Source organism: Ceratotherium simum, chromosome 26 (assembly GCF_057802395.1).
Source record: "Ceratotherium simum simum isolate JZ-2026a chromosome 26, ASM5780239v1, whole genome shotgun sequence".
Lineage (NCBI taxonomy): Eukaryota > Metazoa > Chordata > Mammalia > Perissodactyla > Rhinocerotidae > Ceratotherium > Ceratotherium simum.
The window spans coordinates 18,780,470-18,801,486 of record NC_141925.1 but is presented as its reverse complement, the minus strand read 5'-3'; the positions used below and the strand labels follow the sequence as shown (position 1 = coordinate 18,801,486).

The 21,017-nt window shown below is 43.3% G+C and overlaps 1 pseudogene; it reads left to right on the top strand.

The window, feature by feature from the left end:
• The first annotated feature begins 15,799 nt into the window (after positions 1-15,799).
• Positions 15,800-20,777, top strand: LOC147913601 (thyroid receptor-interacting protein 11 pseudogene; annotated as a pseudogene).
• The last annotated feature ends 240 nt before the right edge of the window (positions 20,778-21,017 follow it).

Below are 21,017 nucleotides of genomic sequence, written 5' to 3'. Positions count from 1 at the left end.
AACTGCTGATTGGAAAGAGGTGAAGGGGTACCTATCTGCCTAAAAGATGGAAGGACCAATCTCTCTCAGGAAAACAACTTCAGTCTCTATTTTGTGAACAGAACCCAGTAGGGCCAAGAAGATCCAGGCCATGGGAGTGAGAGAAGAGCATCAAATTGTCCTCTGAAAATAATGACATTCATTTAACAGGAATGGGAAAACCCCTACCCACCTGTGCTTGCATGTGAATCACCCAGCCACCAGCCACCTTGTCCCCCTTTGATTTCCCCTCACAGGAACAGGCAGAGCACAGTGTCTGATACACAATCAAAAATATAATCCTGTGCAAAGTGCAGGAACTTTGATCAATGGTAAAGAGCAAAACAACAAACAAGAGAGTGATGTCAGCATCATGGTGAAGTCAGCTATCCCCCTTAGAATCTCCCCCCCAATATACAACAAAAAGGACGTTCATATACAGACAGAGGATATTCACACAACACAAAAGACGTCTGAGAGACCCATGCAGGCTTACATCTGAAGGTGGAGGTGCTGGTACCCCTGAAGGAAGTGGAAGGAGGTAAGGAAAACTCCTCTCCTTCCCCCAGTGACAGCAACTCTGGGACTGGGACTGTGTGGCTCTCTGAGAGAGAGGGGGGAGAAGCAGCCCTCTGCAGGAAAACTGTCACTCTCCAAGTTCTTTTACAGCCTGTGGAACATTCCCATATGGAGGGGACTGAACCGTTGTGGGGGTGTATTCACCAAGCTAGCACCCCAGGAGAGCAGATAGTGAGAGAAGAGTGAGAAGTCCCTGGGATCAGGTAGGCTAAAGAAAGAACCCCCCCTCGACCTGGAGCACCAGCACAGCCAGTCAGCCAGAGTGCCTGCAGATCACAGCGGGCTCAGAATATACAGCTCTTGACCCCCACCCAATGCTGGCAGGTGGAAGCTGTAACCAGATATTTTCAGCATGAGGAAAAATAAGCCCATGCTCTCAAGCAGTATGCAAAAATATATTAAATCTCCAGACCAGAAGGAAAATGACAAGCACCCAGAAATCAACCCCAGAGGCACAGAAATGTATAACCTAAATGACAGAGAATTCAAAATAGCTATCATAAAAAAGCTCAAGGAACTATAAGAAAATACAGATAGACAATTCAATGAAATCAGGAACTTCTTCACAGAAGAGATTGAAACTGTAAAGAAAAACCAATCAGAAATGTTGGAGATGAAAAACACAATGGGGGAGATAAAGAAAAATCTGGAATGTTTAAAGAACAGAGCTGACAGTATGGGGGAAAGAATTAGCAATATTGAGGATAGGAATGCAGAAATGCTCCAGATGGAGAAGGAGAGAGAACTAAGACTAAAAAGAAATGAAGAGGGGCCGGCCTGGTGGCACAAGCAGTTAAGTGTGTGCACTCATTGCAGCAGCCTGGGGTTTGCCGGTTCAGATCCCAGCGCGCACTGAAGCACTGCTTGGCAAGCCATGCTGTGGCGGCATCCCATACAAAGTAGAGGAAGATGGGCACGGCTGTTAGCCCAGGGCCGGTCTTCCTCAGAAAAAGAGAGGAGGATTGGCATTGGATGTTAGCTCAGGGCTGGTCCTCCTTACAAAAAAAGAAAAAAAAAGAAATGAAGAAATTCTCTGAGAAATATTCGACTCGATTAGGAAATGCAACATAAGGATTATAGGTATTCCAGAGGGAGAAGAAAGGGAAAAAGGAGCAGAGAGCTTGTTGAAAGAAATAATAGCTGAGAACTTCCCAAACCTGGGGAAGAAGCTGGAAATACCAGTGAATGAAATCAATACATCTCCTAAATATATCAACATGAAAAGACCCTCTTCAAGGCATATAGCTGTAAAGCTGGCAAAAGTCAACGATGAAGAAAAAATATTAAGGGCAGCAAGACAAGAAAAATAACAGACAAAGGAATTCTTATCAGGCTGTCAGGCGTTTTCTCAGCAGAAACTTTACAGGCTAGGAGAGAGTGGAATGATATATTCAAAATTCTGAAAGACAAAAACTTTCAGCCAAGAGTACTCTCTCCAACAAAAATATCCTTTGGATATGATGGAGAAATAATAACTATCAGAGATAAACAAAAGCTAAGGGAGTTCATTGCCACAAGACCCGCACTACAAGAAATGCTCAAGAAGACCCTCAGGCCTGAGGAAGAAAGAAGAGAAAGGGGATAAAAAGCTTTGAGCAAGGAGAAAAATAGGTAGACAAAATCAGAAAAATTGCAGCTCTCTGTCAGAATAGGTTAGCAAACACTTAATTATAACATCAAAGATTGAGAGAAGGAAAACACCAAAAATAAATATTATTTATTTTTGTCAAAAAAAATAAACATCATCACTTTAAACAGAAACTGACAACACAGGATGGTATAAGTGGTGACAATAATAACTTAGAAGGGGAAGAGGAAAGGGATGGAATTGACCAAATTTAAGGAAATCAGAGGTCATCAGGAAACGGACTGTCTCATCTACGAGATTTTTTATATAAACCTCATGGTAACCACTAAACAAACAATCAGAACAGAGACATAAATGATAAATAAAGAGAAAACTAAGAAAACCATCATATAGAACTACCAAACTGAATTGGTAGTCCGAAACACATGGGATGAGAAACAAAAAAAATGCAAAAGAACTGGAAAATGAGCAATAAAATAGCAACAATAAACCCTCATGTATCAATAATCACCCTAAATGTAAATGGATTGAATTCTTCAATCAAAAGATACAGAGTGGCGGGATGGATTAAAAAACAAGATCTATGGAAGAATTAACATAGTTAAGATGTCCATACTTCCTAAAGCCATCTATAGATTCAATGCAATCCCTATCAAAGTTCCAACAACATTTTTCACTGAAATAGAACAAAGAATCCTAAAATTCATATGGAACAACAAAAGACCCCGAATAGCTAAAGGAATCCTGAGAAAAAAGAACAAAGCTGGAGGTATCACACTCCCTGATTTCAAAATATACTACAAAGCTATAGTAACCAAAACAGCATGGTACTGGCACAAAAACAGACACACAGATCAATGGAATAGAATCGAAAGCCCAGAAATAAACCCACACATCTATGGACAGCTAATCTTTGACAAAGGAGCCAAGAACATACAATGGGGAAAAGAAAGTCTCTTCAACAAATGGTGTTGGGAAAACTGGATAGCCATATGCAAAAAAATGAAAGTAGATCCTTACCTTACACCATACACAAAAATTAACTCCAAATGGATTAAAGACTTGAATGTAAGACCTGAAACTGTGAAAGTTCTAGAAGAAAACATAGGCAGTACGCTCTTCGACATCGGCCTTAGCAGCATCTTTTCAAACACCACATCTGACCGGGCAAGAGAAACAATAGAAAAAATAAACAAATGGGACTACATCAAACTAAAAAGCTTCTGCACAGCAAAGGAAACCATCAACAAAACGAAAAGACAACCTAACAATTGGGAGAAGATATTTGCAAACCATACATTTGATAAGGGCTTAATCTCCAAAATATATAAAGAACTCATGCATCTCAACAACAAAAAAACTACCAACCCAATTAAAAAATGGGCAAAAGACCTGAACAGACATTTCTCCAAAGAAGATATACAGATGGCCAACAGATACATGAAAACATGTTCAAAATCACTAACTATCAGGGAAATGCAAATCAAAACTACAATGAGATATCACCTCACGCCCGTCAGAATGGCTATAATTAACAAGACAGGAAACAACATGTGTTGGAGAGGATGTGGAGAGAAGGGAACTCTCATACATTGCTGGTGGGAGTGCAGACTGGTGCAGCCACTATGGAAAACAGTATGGAGATTCCTCAAAAAATCAACGATAGAACTACCATATGATCCAGCTATTCCACTGTTGGGTATTTATCCAAAGAACTTGAAAACATCAATTTGCAAAGGTACATGCACCCCTGTGTTCATTGCAGCCTTATTCACAATAGCCAAGACTTGGAAGCAACCTAAGTGCCCATCAAGGGACGAATGGATAAAGAAGCTGTGGTATATATACACAATGGAATACTACTCAGCCATAAGAAACGACGAAATCCAGCCATTTGTGACAACATGGATGGACATCGAGGGTATAATGCAAAGTGAAATAAGTCAGAGGGAGAAGGCCAAATACCGTATGATTTCCTTCATTAAGTAGTAGATAATAACAACAATAAACAAACACATAGGGACAGAGATTGGATTGGTGGTTACCAGAGGGGAAGGGGGAGGGAGGAGGGTGAAAGGGATAATTTGGTGCATGTGTGTGGTGATGGGTTGTAATTAGTATTTTGGTGGTGAACATGATGTAGTCCATGCAGAAATAGAAGTACAATGATGTACACCTGAAATTTTTGCAATGTTATAAACCAATGTTACTGCAATAAACAAAAATTAAAAAAATAAAATAAAATAAATAAAAAAATAAAATCATGATTAGGTCAACTAAAAAAAAAATATTCACTCAAGAACAGTAGCAGAAAGGGCATTTTAAATTTGTCAAACGGGCGTAAATATTTAGGAAGGCATTTATTTGACGACATCTCTCAGAATATCATGATGCGGGATGGAGAAATGTAGCTGGTGCAGGGATAGCACTGGATAGATTAGTAGTTGGCTGAATAAATACCCAGAGGATATTAATCTGTTGTTCATGTTGACCCAAACCATGTTGGACAGCTGGACTGAGACTACCGTCAGCCTTAGAGCTGTGTACAAAGCCTCGTCCCAGCCCACAATTTTGTCAGCCATCTCTGTGAAGACATAAAAGGTGTGCTGATCACATTTCTTGGCAACGCAAAGCTGGAGGGGGGTAGCTGTGCTCTGCACGGCAGAATCTGGATTATGGAGATTTCAGCAGTTTGGATCAATGGGCCAAGACTAACAAGATGAGATTTAATGGGGATTAATGTAAAGTCCTATGCTTGGGTTAACAAAAAAATAAACATTGTAAGTTCGGAAGGAAATTTACTAGTAGTTCTGGTGAATGAGAACTGCAAACTCAATATATGCCCCTGAGGCGATACAGCTGTTAAAAGGTGACTGCCACCTGTGCCTGTACATGGGCGCCCGTGTGGGTCCTGGATTGGAGAGGCCATCACTCTGCTCTGCGGTGACCCTGACCCCTGTGCTGTTCCAAGCACGATGTTTGAGAGCTGCCTGCCACTGTTCTGTTTCCACTATTGGACTTGCCTTACCTCCCCCACCAGCCAGAGATGTCCTAAGGTCAGAGTCAGGGTCTTAACTTCCTTTTCCACCCTCTTCCACACAGCCTGGCTGGTAGTAGGAACTCGATAAGCACTTCTCAAATGAGTGAGTGACGGAACGTGGACACCCTGGACCGAGACAGAAGTCACCAGGAGGGTAAAGGTCTGTTTTGGGTGATGTGAGAGACTATTCAGGGAGAAAGCTTCTGGAAAAGACTGAGAGTTTAGAGTCAGGAGACCAGGCTTTGAAACCCAGCTTTTCTTCCAACGATATTCTCTCCGTTTCCTCATCTGCAAAAGGGAGTAAAAATCGGGTACAGTCCCTGCAGGATATTTTTGACGATAGGTTTGAATGACTCACTGACGTATTCCTGTGGATCCAGCGATGTTAGTTATTCCACCTAATTACACCCTTGGCTTCACCGTAGCTATGTCCTGTTTCGAACTTCCTAAATTAACGGAGATCAGGTTATGCCTAATCTTCGTCTGGAAGTCTTGATGCTGGCCAAACATCTCAATTTGGACAAGAGCTGGAAAGGATTAGCATCCTGTTGCTATAACGGTCTTAATTTCACAATCTTGACATCCTGAGGAATTAGAGTTGTTAAATCTTTGTCTGCGGATAGAGTGTGATTCCTTTCGACTTCCGCTCCTGCAGAAGAAGCCTAATCTGCCTGTTAGAACCTCCAGCTCTGATTTGCTTCATGCTTCTAATTACTGATTAAACTACTGAGGGCAAAGCTATCTGTCCGACACTTTACTACCTTGCTCCACGTTGTTCTCTCTCAGCTTTCCTTCTACCATTCACAGATCCGTATCAGAGTCTCTATTAATTCAAATGCTTAACAATAAATTAATAATAAATCAATGAAATCAAAAAAAAAAAAACAAGATCTAACAATATGCTGCCTCCAGGAAACACATTTCAGCTCTAAAGACAAACTAAGCTCAGAGTGAAAGGATAGAAGACAATGCTCCAAGTTCATGGCAAAGAAAAGAAACCAGGTGTAGCCATACTTATATCAAACAAGGTAGACTTCAAGATAAAACTGGTAATGACAGACAAAGAGGGGCAATATATAATGGTTAACCAAGAAGACATATCACTTATAAATATATATACACCCAACACAGGAGCACCAAAGTACATAAAGCAACTATTAACAAACCTAAAAGGAGATATTAATGACAACACAATAATAGTAGGGGATCTTAATACCCCATTTATATCAATGGATAGATCATCCAGACAGGAACTCAACAAGGAAATAGGGACTTAAATGAAAAACTAGATGAGATGGACTTAATAGATATATAGAGAACACTCCATCCAAACACCGCAGATTACACATTCTTCTCAAGCACGCATGGAACATTCTCAAGGATAGACCATATGTTGGGAAACAAGGCAAGCCTCTATAAATTTAAGAAGATTGACATCATAACAAGCATCTTTGCTGACCATAATGCTATGAAAGTAGAAATCAACTACAAGAAAAATACCGGGAAAGTGACAAAGATGTGGAGACTAAACAACATGCTACTGAACAACCAATGGATCATTGAAGAAATTAAAGGAGAAATCAAAAAATATCTGGAGACAAATGAAAATGAAAATACAACATACCAACTCATATGGGATGCAGCAAAAGCAGTCCTGAGAGGGAAACTCACAGCAATACAGATCCACCTTAACAAACAAGAAAAATCCCAAATAAGCAACCTTAAACTATGCCTAACAGAATTAGAAAAAAAGAACAAACAAAGCCGAAAGTGAGCAGAAGGAGGGAAATAATAAAAATTAGAGCAGAAATAAATGAAATTGAAACCAAAAAAAAAAAAAAAAAAAACCAGTAGAAAGGATCAATGAAACAAAGAGCTGGTTCTTTGAGAACATAAACAAAATTGACAAACCCTTAGCCAGACTCACTAAGAAAAAAAAGAGAGAAGGCTCAAATAAGTAAAATTAGACGTTAAAGAGGAGAAACCACAATGGATACTGCAGAAATACAAAGGATTATAAGAGACTACTATGAAAAACTGTATGCCAACAAATGGGACAATCTAGAAGAAATGGATAAATTCTTAGACTCATACCACCTCCCAAAACAGAATCAAGAAGAAATAGAGAATCTGAATAGACCAATCACAAGTAAAGAGATTGAAACGGTAATCAAAAACCTCCCCAAAAATAAAAGTCCAGGACCAGATGGCTTCTCTGGAGAATTTTACCAAACATTCAACAAAGATTTAATACCTATCCTTCTCAAACTATTCCAAAAAATAGAGGAAGATGGAACCCTTCCTAACACATTCTATGTCGCCAACATCACCCTGATACCAAAGCCAGACAAGGACAATACAAGAAGGAAAATTACAGGCCAATATCACTGATGAACATAGACACAAAAATCCTCAACAAAATATTGGCAAATCAAATACAGCAATATATTTAAAAATTCACACACCGTGATTAAGTGGGATTGATACCAGGGACACAGGGATGGTTCAACTACCACAAATCAATCGATGTGATACACCACATTAACAGAACGAGGAATAAAAACCACATGATCATCTCAATAGATGCAGAGAAAGAATTTGACAAGATACAGCATCCATTTATGATAAAAACTCTCAATAAAATGGGTATAGAAGGAAAGTCCCTCAACATAATAAAGGCTGTATATGACAAACCCACAGCCAACATCATACTCAACAGGGAAATCTGAAAGCCATCCCTCTGAGAACAGGAATGAGACAAGGGTGCCCACTCTTGCCACTCTTAGTCAACATAGTACTGGAGGTTTTGGCCAGCGAAATTAGGCAAGAAAAAGGAATAAAAGGAATCCAAATAGGCAACGAAGAAATGAAACTCTCGCTGTTTGCAGATGACATGATTTTATATATAGATAACCCTAAAGAATCCATTGGAAAACTATTAGAAATAATCAATAACTACAGCAAAGTTGCAGGGTACAAAATCAACTTACAGAAATCAGTTGCATTTCTATACTCTAATAACGAACTAACAGAAAGAGAACTCAAGAAGACAATCCCATTTACAATCGCAACAAAAAGAATAAAATATCTAGGAATAAATTTAACCAAGGAGGTAAAAGACCTATACAATGAAAACTATAAGACATTATTGAAAGAAATCAATGATGACATAAAGAAATGTAAAGATATCCCATACACATGGATTGGAAGAATAAACATAGTTAAAATGTCCACACTACCTAAAGCAATCTACAGATTCAATGCAATCCCAATCAGAATCCCAATGGCATTCTTCATGGAAATAGAACAAGGAATCCTAAAATTCACATGAGGCAACAAAAGACCCCAAATAGCTAAAGCAATCCTGAGAAAAAAGAACAAAGCAGGAGGCATCACAATCTCTGACTTCAAAATATACTACAAAGCTATAATAATTAAAACAGCATGGTATTGGTACAAAAATAGACACACAGATCAATGGAACAGAATTGAAAGTCCAGAAATAAAACCATACATCTACAGATGGCTAACTTTCGACAAAAAGCTAAGAACATACAATGGAGAAAGGAAAGTCTCTTCAAAACATGGTGCTGGGAAAACTGGACAGCTACATGCAAAAGAATGAAAGTAGACTTTTTTTTTTTCTGCCATACACAAAAATTAACTGATAATGGATCAAAGACTTGAAGGTAAGACCTGAAACTATAAAACTCCTAGAAGAAAACATAGGCAGTACACTCTTTGACATCAGTCATAGAGGAATCTTTTCAAATTCCACGTCTACTGGGACAAGGGAAACAAAACAAAAAATAAACAAGTAGGACTTCATCAGACTAAAGAGCTTCTGCAAGGCAAAGGAAACCAGGATCAAAATGAAAAGACAACCTCTAGCTGGGAGAAAATATTTATAAATCATATATCCGACAAGGGGTTAGTCTCCATAATATATAAAGAACTCACACAATTGAACAACAAAAAAACAAACAACCCGATCAAAAAATGGGCAGAGGATATGAGCAGACATTTTTCCAAGGAAGATTACAGATGGCCAATAGGCACATGAAAAGATGTTCAACGTCACTAATCATCAGGGAAATGCAAATCAAAGCTACACTAAAATATCACCTTACACCTGTTAGAATGGCTATAATCACCAAGACAAAAAGTAACATATGTTGGAGAGGTTGTGGGGAAACGGGAACCCTAATTCACTGCTGGTGGGAATGCAAACTGGTGCAGCCTCCGTGGAAAACAGTATGGAGACTCCTCAAAAAATTAAAAATAGAAATACTTTATGATCCAGCTAACCCACTTCTGGGTATTTATCCAAAGAACTTGAAATCAACAATCCAAAGAGGCTTATGCACCCCTATGTTCATTGCAGCACTATTCACTATAGCCAAGAAGTGGAAGCAACCCAAGTGTTCCTCGACTGATGATTGGATAAAGATGTGGTATACATATATAATGGAATACTACTTAGTCATAAAAAAGACAAAATCATCCCATTTGCAACAATGTGGTTGGACCTGGAGGGTATTAGGCTCAGCGAAATAAGCCAGACAGAGAAAGACAAACACCACATGATTTCACCCATATGTGGAAGATAAACTAACACAGGGACAGAGAGAACAGTTTGGTGGTTAGCAGGGGGAAGGGGGTTAGGGGGTAGGCACAAGGCGTGAAGGGACACATTTATATGGTGACTGACAAACAATAATGTACAACTAAAATTTCACAATGTTATAAACTATTACGACATCAATAAAAAAAGAGGAAGATTGGCAACAGAGGTTAGCGCAGGACAAATCTTCCTCAGCAAAAGAAAAATACATGAATAAATTAAGACATGGCATTAATATTTTCTTACTAACACCTAAGATCTGCTAGAATAGGTACAACTGGCAATATTCAAATTATCTGTTTGTATGTCTATCTCCTCACTCAAGTCCCTAGGAATTCGGTATATTTTTAAGCCCAGCCCCTAGCATTTGACAAGTTCTCATTAGATAATTGTTCAACTGAATTGGTAATTGAACAATGAAATTGACAACCGAACATTAATTCCATGGCAATTAAATAAACAAATACACATGCAGAAAACTCACATAAGGAAATACAAATATAGGGACATGTTCATTTCAACCTTAGTGGAAAAAAAATTAAAATAGGTAGCAAATTTGATAAAAGACAATGTCCAGTGCTACTGAGGTGATGGTGAAACATGACATCCATCACATCGTGCACAATGACGTGCATTGCGTGCAACGTTACTTCTGCACGGTACACTACACGACAGCACTATCACTTCAGAAGGCAATTTGGTAATCCTATGACTACATAAAGATTAATTTCCTACAAATGTAGTGATTCTAAACTCCAGAGAATTCATCAGAAAAAAATAATATAGACAAGAACGGCTATAATCCTTGAAATGGTGACTGGCGGTGTCAAAGCAAAGTGGAGGCCTCCATATCCCTCAAAAGGGATAAGCCAGCTCAAGCCAGCAGAGGCCATCTGGAAGACAATAGCGAGTCCAGGTGAACAGAAGTGAGAGCTTGAACTAAGGTAACTGGAGGAATGGCCATCAAGAGGCAGACACAAAATCAAAAGACACTAAGGAGGCAGAATTGCCAGATCCTAGTGAGAGCCCGGATATAAAGAACATGGAGGAGAGAGGTGACAGGTGACCCAGTAGGTGTGGTGGCATTCAGTGCACTAGGGCAGGTGTGGGCAACTCCTTCAGTAAGGGCCAGACGGTACACAGCGTAGGCTCTGTGGCCACACAGTCAGTGTTACCACTACTCCATTCTGCTGCTGCAGTGCGGGGCTGGGCGCCAATAACCTTTCTCACAGAACTGGCAGCGGGGCAACGTCAGCCGACCTATAGACTAGAGAATACAGGGAAAGGAGGCCAATTTGAGAATGAAGTTCATGAGTCAGTTTTAGCAGGACATTTACAGGAGATGTTCAAGACAGAGGTCAATGCAGGGATGAAGAGATGCCAGGGCTGGAGGCATGAAATGGGGAGTCATCAGCCACGAGGTGGTGTTACGGGGCTGAGGTCACCTAGGGGTGTGGTCTGAGAAGAGACCAGACCAAGGCCGCTTCCCTGTCCAATACAAAGGCAGATACGGAATGTCACTTCTGATCACGAAGGCCCTGGAAAGGGAGGGACATTATAGCCTAACCTCCCTGAACTCAAACTTTGTAAAAAGAGGCTCCCCTTTTAACTTGGGCTTTCATTCCCTTTTCCAAGATAAGTAACTTGAAAGTTTCAAATTCACAGATGGAAAAGAAAACTTCCCACTGGCTAGAAAATAAGGCAATTCTAAAATAAAATCTCTATCAACTTTTTTATGTTTTCTTTTTATTATGAAATATTTTACACTCAAAAACATATATTTGTAAAGTACAATGAATCATGATAAAACAAATGTCCCCCCATCTCAAGAAGTAGTTCATTACCAAAGCACTACTGTCCAGCTGTTCACACCATAAGAATTAGTCTCTAAAGCAGAGGTCAAAGCAGGCAGCCCAAGGCCAGATCAAGCTTGCAGATGGCTTTTCTTTGGCCTACCCAGTGGATTTTTTTCCTTTTAGCTGACAACATTTAAATGACAAGAACTTCACACGGAAATCAGCATTCTGGAGTATCACTAAAAATGGGAAGATGTGGCTACACTGTACCCCCAATCACCATGGCAACAAGTGGCTAGCGCTGAGAGCCACTTTCCCCTTTAATGGACAGGGACTCGCTGGTTCACCACAGTCCTCAGCACTCCCTGTTGTCTTATAACCAATCTCCCACTTCACCTCTTAATTTTACCTCTCCCGGCACTTGAGCACCTGTGACCCCTGCTACAGAATATAGCTGTGATTTCCAACTTTTTGGAGTATGGGAAACATGATTGAAAGCATAAAAATTTCACAAGCTCTCTCTACAGGAACATTACTAAAAGTAAGACAGGTCCACAAACCCTTATCCACTCTTTTCAAATCTAAAACATAAGTTTTTTGTAACTCATCAGGCAACAGAACTGGATGTGAACTAACATGAAGCTATTTACAATCCTTATGTATTCCATTTAGCGTGAAATACAGTCCTATATTTTGCTATAGAAATACTAATGTTTGATTAAGGGCTGCTGCCCAGACCCTGCTGGAGATATTATATAATGGCATATGCACAGTACTACTCTTCAAAACTCTGAAAAATTCTGAATTCTGAAACTCATCTGACCCCAAGAGTTTTGGACAAGGGACTGGGCGGCTGTAGTATTTTTAATATCTATGATTAAGAAAATACACACAGACACACACACACACGTGCACGCACAAAGCAGATAGAAGTGTAATAATATTTTTAAATGAATTTGTAGTTGATTAATCACTATGGCATCTACTGACTTGTGAGAAACAGAAATAGAATGATATATGCAAAACATCTGTAGTCTGACAAAAGTGTGTGATGCACATACTCATTCTAGGCGTCTGTACCTGAATGTCCACTCCCTGAAGGGTCGGCCATGTCCACACTGGGAACTGCAGCCACAAAGGTAATTCCAGGTTAGAATCACACGCTGCCTTCACATATAAAAAGGACGCTATATGACCACATCCTTTCAGGGTTCATTTTCACTCACCTATAAATACCCTGTTTAATATTCCAGGACATCACAATATGTCAAGTACATAAAAAAGCCACAGAAGATCAGATCAGAAGAAGCTGCAAAGATAGCAGATTTCTTTCCATCCCTGCTCTACACAGAGGCGGGATGGAATCTGCTTAGACTGAAGCAAAGCACAGCTACCTGCCCTTTCTCAGAAATCCTGTTCAGAGCTGGTCCTAGAAAAGGCAGAGGAAATGAGTGTGAGGAAAAGGAAACAGCAGAGTAGGTGAGGGATGGAGAATGTCACTGCTGAGAAAGTAAGGAGATGGTTTGTGACGTCAAATAGAGGAAGGGCTGTCTCATGGGAGAGAGACGAGACTGGTCCATCGGGGCACGGCTGCCCCTACTGGAATGGGCTGTCTCGTGAGGTAGTGAGACTTCCACTCCTGGAGACGGTCGTTAGACTTCTGTGATCAGGGAGGGGTCGGCAAGGAAGGTAAGAGTAAGATAAGCTGGGTAGGGACTGGGGGGCACTGGACGGCTGATGCCCCACCCAGATGGGACAGCTGCTGCTCAGCCACTTCTACGTGTACCCGGAAGCAATGCCAGTTATTGCCAGGCTACAACATTTTAGAAGCTGGAAATCCAGGTATTCATGTGAAAACTCCTAAATTTTAAATATGGGCTAATGAGTGTAAAAACAATTAAAATAAAATACATACATACGTACATACCTAGATACTGAATAGGCCAAACAGAACACATCCTGCCCTGCAGGCAAACAGTGTGGATCTCTGGTTTTGATAATTCACCTACCCAGAACCTGGAAGGACTAGACCAGGGTTTCTCAACCTCAGCACTCTTGACATTTGGGACCAGATACTTCTGTGCCGTGAGGCTGTCCTGTGCATTCTAGGATGTTCAGCAGCATCCCTGGCTTCTATCTACTAGAATGCAGTAGCACCCACCACCCCAACCACATCATGACAGTCAAAAACGTCTCCAGACATTGACAAGTGTGCCCTGGGAGGCAAAACCATCTCTGGTCAGAGACACTGGACTACAGCAACATCCAACTCCTCACCTCCAGGATTTGATGAAAACATCACTCATAACTCAAACACAGGGTTCCTCGTACAGGAGGTGCTGCCATGAAGTATGGATTTACAGGGTTTGAATCCACAGCTCCGCCATTTACTAGCTTGATGACCACTCTGAGTTCTGGCTTCCACATCATTAAATCAGGAATAACTACCATCACCTCGTAGGGTCGCTGTGAGAATGCGGTGAGAGAATTCATGCAAAGCACCTAGCCCAGCAGCTTAATAAGCACCAAAGACGTTTACTAAACAGTATCCTTCCCTGGAGAAAAGACAGCCCCGTCTCTGTAGCTGGATGCACACGGGATCCAGAGTCCAAAGCCCTGGACTCAAGTCCTGCCTCGGCCACTTAGTCTGTGGGAACTGGGCAAGCCGTTTTTCCTGCTTTATGAAATAGAAATGATCATTGCCGGGAGGTGAGAACCCTGCCCGGTGGTTTGATACAGCACTTGGTAAACTAAACCACTACGGAAACGTGGATGGTGATTACTATCAGATCTGTAAAGGAAAGGATGCGCTCTTGAACAGATCCAAAGAACCGAGAACGTAGTAATGTGAGGGGAAGGTACAGGAAAACAAAAGAGTAACAGGGTCCCTTAACCTGCAGGTCCTTCTAGACAAGCGAGTGCCAACTGGCGACTCACAGAACAAATCTGGCCGCGTATATATTGTGTTGTGTCTCGGGAGTGGTTTAATTGGCGTGAAAGGCCACCGAATTTTCGTTACAACCCAGATCTCACACTCGCCTGCCCGCGGTCTGCTGGGCCCGCGGCTTCCTGCGGCTGAACCGCTGCTTCCCGGCGGCGGACGGGACGGCCCGGCGGCTCCTCCACCGCCTCCCGGCCCAGGCGGCGGCTCCCCAGGCTGGAGGCCCCGCCCTCCCGCGTGCCCTCCAGCGCCGCCCGCCGGGCCGTCGGGGCGGGAGCGCAGGGCAGGCCCAGGGCGCGGCCCCCCGTCCTCGGTCCCCGAGGAGGACGACCCCCCGGGCTGAGCGGGCTCGGGCCTCTGGTCCCCTAGGACCCCGGTGTCCTTTCCTCATCAATGCTTCCTCCACGGATGTGAAACTCACTTCCCTGACTAGATTCAAACACGTGTTGACGGAAGCAGACACACAGCGTGTCCACGGTGTGACACCCCGTATCACAAGAGCCCCCAAACTCATCCAGGGGACCCCTCTCCCTGCAGGGCTGCTCGGGGAGGAGGCGAGGCTGTGGGGAGAGGACCTGGGACCCGCCGGGATGATGGAAATGGTCAGTGTCTTCATCAGGGTCGCGCTTATGCGCAGGTGTAGACATTTGTCCAAACACAGAACTCCTCAGATGGGTGCGGGTCACCGTGTAAATTTTACCTCAGATTTTTTTAAGGGGAAAACCAGCAGCTGCAGGACAATACGGACCGCGTGCTCCACTTGGTGACATCAGAGCAATGGGTCCTCTCTTCACAGCGCGGACACGCGCACGGGGGAGGCCGTGTGGGGACGGCCGCCTCCAGAGCGGCTGTCATGGCGGCCGGCGCGAGGTGGCAGGAGGGGCGCTGGCACCGGGGACGTCACTGGGGCAGCGGGAGAAGGGGCCCGACCGCGCGGTGGGAAGTCATCGGGGTGAGCGGAGGCCCCGGGTGACAGGGTGGGTGGGGAGGGTGACTGGAGACCCATTGGTGAGGTCCCGGGCCAGGCCCCGGGGTCCAGGCAGCCCCTCCCCCACCCCGGCGGTTGGCGCCCCCACCCCACCCCCACCCCGGAGCCCCGTTGCCTAGGAACCCTCGGCGTGTTTGGACTCTTCGCCTCGCGAAGGCGCCGGTGCCCGACACTTGGCGGGACTGGCCGACTGGGCTGGACGCTTTGCGCCAAGCGGACCAGGTCAGTTCTGCGACCCGCGGCGATGGCCTCCTGGTTTGGCGGCCTTGGCTCTGGCTTAGGCCATTCCCTGGGGCAAGTGGGCGGCAGTGTGGCTTCCCTCACTGGACACATCTCTAACTTCACCAAAGATGTGCTGAGGAAGGGAAGGGAGAAGGCGGAAGAGTCACCGGACTCTGGGAGGACGGAGATGGAGGACGTTCAGGCAATTGTAGCGTCAGAGGAGAGACTGAGAACCCAAGCTTTGAGAAAAGCTGACAGTTTACAGCAGACCGTGGAGGAGAAAGACACAAGGCTTGCCTCCATGAGAGAAGAAAACAGTCATCTGATAGAAGCCCTGGAACGACTGAGAGAACAGACTGGAACTGCACCTGTGGTTGACCCTCAAACCCTGGACAGGATGACACGACTAGAATCTGAGGTCTCTCAGCTGATGGTGATAAAAGGTCATCTGGAGGAGGAAGTAAAACATCATCAAAAGATGAGTGAAGAGCAAAACCAGAGGAAGACACAGCTCCTTCGAAGTTTACAAGAGCAGAAACAGGAAATGGATGAACTTAGACACCAGTGTGAGCAAATGCATATGAAACACACTCAGCTCTTTTCAGCCAAAGATGAGGAAATTAAGAATTTGCAAAAGACGATAAAACACATCAAAACCCACTTGCCTGAAAAAACCCAGCTCATGCAGACAAAACATTCAGAGATTTGTCAAGTGGCAAAAGGTCAGAGTCTTGGTATGCAAAACGGAAGTGAAAAGCATGATTTATGTAAAGCTGAAACTGAAAGATTAGGAAAAGGAAGAAAAGAACAGGAATGGGAGATGAAACTTCGAACTGAAAAGACTGTCCCTTTGACGGAGCAGATTGACCAGCCCTACAAACATGAGATTGGTCAACTAACTCAGGTTATCCAGCAAAAAGAGTTGGAGATACAGCGTCTTCACGCTAGAATAGCTTCAGCTCCCTACATCCAAGCTGTGGGCAACCTTCAGCAGCAACTGCAAGCCTATGCTTTGGAAAGGGAACAAATGTTAGCTGTTTTCAATGAGAAGGTGAGGGAAAACAGCAACCTAAAGAGAGAGTATCACAAAATGATGGACATACTGGTTGCCAAAGAAGCAGACCTCGTGAAACTGCAAGATGAAAATACAAAACGGTCCACGAGATTTGAAAGCAGTGGTCAGGATATGGTTAGAGAGACGATTCAGAACCTCTCACACATCATTCGAGCGAAAGACGTGGAAATCGCTGCCTTGAATCAGAAATGTCAGACTTTATGGACAATCTTGCAGACATCTGGCACTGGCAGTGAGGTTGGAGGGGTTACTGTGAATCAGCTGGAGGAGCTTCTGCAGGAACGTGACACGTTACAGCAGCAGGTCTCCCTAATGGAGGACTGGACACAGCAGGTGATGACTGCGGTGCACAACATGCAGCGAGAGTCAGCCCACCTCCAGAAAGAACTTCCACAGCTTCAGGCTCGGGTCTTGATGGACAGTGATAATAAGTCTCAACTATGGATGACCTCTACTGACCGGATCCAAAATTATAAAGAGGAGGAAATCCAAGTCACCCATCTGGCAAAGAAATTAGCACGAATGCAGCTCAGCCTAGAGCAGCTGTGCAATGCCAGGGACGTTCTTTTAGGTCCACTTGACCTTACTGCACCACAGCCTCCCACCACATCATCGCTCACTTCAGAGTCAGCCAACTCTCTGAAGGCAGCTAGATCTGATGCAGTGAGTGAGTCTTGTAAAGCACTCCCAGAAGAGATAGAAGAGTTAAGGAGATCCACGGAGGAAAAAGAGGCAACCATTAGAAGCCTCCAGGAGGAGAATCAGAGACTGTCTGCTGCGATTGCTGCCACCTCCGAACTAGACAGAAAACAACGCGAAGAAACAGATTCTGAAATCCAGCAGCTCAGGGAGAAACAAGATGTTTTACAAAACTTACTTCAGGAAAAAGAGCTCTTAGTCAACGCAAAAAGTGAGGAATTACTTTCTTTGAGTGAAAATTACACAACTGAAGTGAAGGAAAATGAACTTTTGAGGCAGGCAGTAACAAACCTGAAGGAGAGAATATCACGTTTTGAAGTGGATTTGTATAAAGTAAAACAAGAAAATGAAAAAATACTAGAAAGGTCCAGGGAAAAGGAAACAGAAAACCAGGCATTACAAGAGACAAATATGCGGCTTTCTATGATGCTGAGAGAGAAAGAGTTCGAATCTGCTGCAGTGAAGAAGAAGGCTCTTGCTTTGGAGCGACTCCTGAAAGAAAAAGAGCAGGGCCAGGCTGGGGAGTTAAACCAGCTTTTACATGCAGTCACGTCCATGCAGGGAAAGACAGTTCTGTTTCAGCAGGAGAGAGATGAAGTCGTGTTGGCACTGAAACAGCAACAAATGGAAAACCGTGCCCTACAGAATGAGGTTCAACATTTACGTGACAATGAGTTACGTTTACACCAGGAGCTAGAGAGATCTCATACCCAGGCTTTAGAGTCAGAAGATGCTCATCTCCGTGAAGTGCTGGTTGCAGAGGACAGAGCGGCTCAACTAAGAAAGAGAGTCACAACACTAGAGGAAAAGCTACTTTTATCTTCCCAGGCAATGCAAAAGGCAAGCCATCAAGCCACTGAACAGGCAGAGTCATTGCAGGAACAACTGAATGTTGTCAGGAAGCAGAAAGATGAAACCGCATTACAGCTTTCTGTCTCCCAGGAACAAGAAAAGCAGTATGCTCGAGCACTAGCCAACCTGAAGATGGCATTAGCTGAATGGATGGAAAAGGCAGACGATCTAGAAGGAAAACTGATGACATTGCAGGGAAGACTAGAGAAAGCAAATGCCGTCTTGGATCTAAAGGAGGAACAAATTGGAGAACTTAAAAAGCAAAATGAGGTCCAACAGGAAATGCTGGATGAGGTGCAAAAGAAATGGATGAACTTAGTAAGTAGCATGGAAGGAAAAGTAGAGAAAGTCCTAGTGAGAAAGCTCTTCCTGGACTATTTTCAAACACCAAAACGTGAACGTCAGGAAGTGTTACAATTAATGGGAACCACTCTGGGAATGAAAAGGGAAGAAATGGAGCGGCTCATCGAGGAAGAGCAAGGCGGCCTTACCAGATGGATGACTGGGTGGCTTGGATCAAGAAGTGTCCCCAGCACACCTCTGACCCCAAATCAGCAATCTGAGCTCAATGGTTCTTTTTCAGAACTTTTTGTTAAATTTCTAGAAACCGAGTCTCATGTAGCTTTTCCACCACAAAAGCTCTCTGCTCAGGATAGGAAGCATCTAGATGCACCCAGAAGGGAGAAATTGGCGAAAAATGTACCAGCTCGTCTTAACACCACCCTCGGATCCACACCCAGAAAATCAGATGTGACTGCCTGCTCCACAGCTGTGTCTCTTATTGACCCACCCGGCCCTGGGACTGGGGGGTCTGGGCATCTTCTTTTGAACGCCGTTACTGATGTTGTGCCCACGTGTACACCTTTGCTCCTGTCACCTGCCAAGAATGCTGCAGTTGCCCAGAAAGACCTTTCAAAGCAGTAGAGCATCCCCAAACCCAAGACAAGACAGCGCTTTAGAGAAACCGGGTCACTTTGTGTGTGACCTTATCACAAAGTGGCCAGCCGGGAAAAGTCACAGATTTGTTTTTAGTTTCACTTTAGCTTTAATAGGAATAGTCTTCATACTTAAAAAAAAAAAGTGTCCTTTAAGGTCTTCACCCCACTTAAAGCAGAGGTTACTTCTAGGGAGAGTGGGCCTGGGTGGGACTGGAGGCTGTGGTCAAAGGACACTTCCAATTGAGTTTGTAGCACTTTCACTTTTTACAAGGAGTGAGTGTTGTTTTAGGTAAACGTTGGGTAATTAGAACAGTAACTTGTGTTAATGCTCAAAAATATAAAATACACAAGTGCCTGCTCCTTGTATAAGAAGAAAGATGAACAGTGCAAAAGGGCAAGATGCATAACAATTTAAAAAGGAAAGTTCAATTTTCCTGGCTCCGTCCTACTCCTCTTTCGTTGCCTAGGAAACCACTCTGTTGGGAACCTGGATTCTCTCAGCCCTTTTTGACACATATGTATATTTGTATATTTGGGAGGATATTACTCCCTGACTTACTTTTTTAAAAAGGTCACTACACCTTAGAGATCTTTCCAAATGTGTATGCATTCCATCTTATTCTTTTTAAAAGCAGCAGTTTGTCATATGGATGTACCCTAAATTATTTAACTAAAGTCTAGTGATTGGCATTGAAGCAGTTTCTACCCCAAATCCTATCAAAGGTCCGTGGTCCACTCCCTTGCCCAATCCTTAAGAGCCACTCCAAGTCTTCATCCCTTTCCACAAGTTTGATCATCCTTATACCCTCTTGAAGAGATCAGAGGCCAGCTAGTCAAGAACTCTCCATTTCCCGCACCCCTTCCTAGATTCCACCATCCCTCTATTTCTCTCCATCCATCTCTACTCTTTCCCTTTTGTCCTACAGGAAAAGGGATCCAGCTTTGCATTTCCAGGGGAATTGCTCCATTGTACCCTGGAAACTATCTATTCAGACTCCTTCAAAGACCTCAGTCCATTAATTTTCCATCTGCTTTCTCTTCAGCCTGTCTCTTTCCCTAAGCAGAGGAGCTCGCCCGCGTCTCTCCCAGGATCTACACCTCTCGTTTCTGCTCCTCCAACGACCACCTCCTCTCTCTACCTTTCATGGCTAAGCTTCTGCAAAAATTCTCTACTCCTCCTCCTCATCTCATCTCTCACTGACTTATTGAAAGATTCACAAAATCTTGTGTCAGTATTGTCATAGGAATTTTCAAATGTGCACTCTTTAGTCCTTTATTTACTTAAACTCTCAGTGGTGTCCAATGAATTCTATCTGCATGTTTAGTCTTTAAATGTTCTCTCCACTCTCTTTCTTTTTGGGATGCCGCTCTCCCCAAGTGCCCTTCCTAACCTCAGACCCTTCTATCTCAGTCTCCTTTGTGGCTTCTTCTCTAAGGCATCGTCTTCAGGGAACAGGATCTTCTCACTCTCCCTGTGGTCTCAGGGAAGCTCATCCACTCCCATGATTGGGCTCTCACCTGGATGCTAATTACTTCTGAATGCCTGTGTCTGACCTCACTCTTCTCCTGACTCCACACCGGTTTATCTCACTGTCTGCTGGACACCTCCATCAGGATATCCATAGGGTTCTCAAAATCAACATGTCCAAAAGGGAAC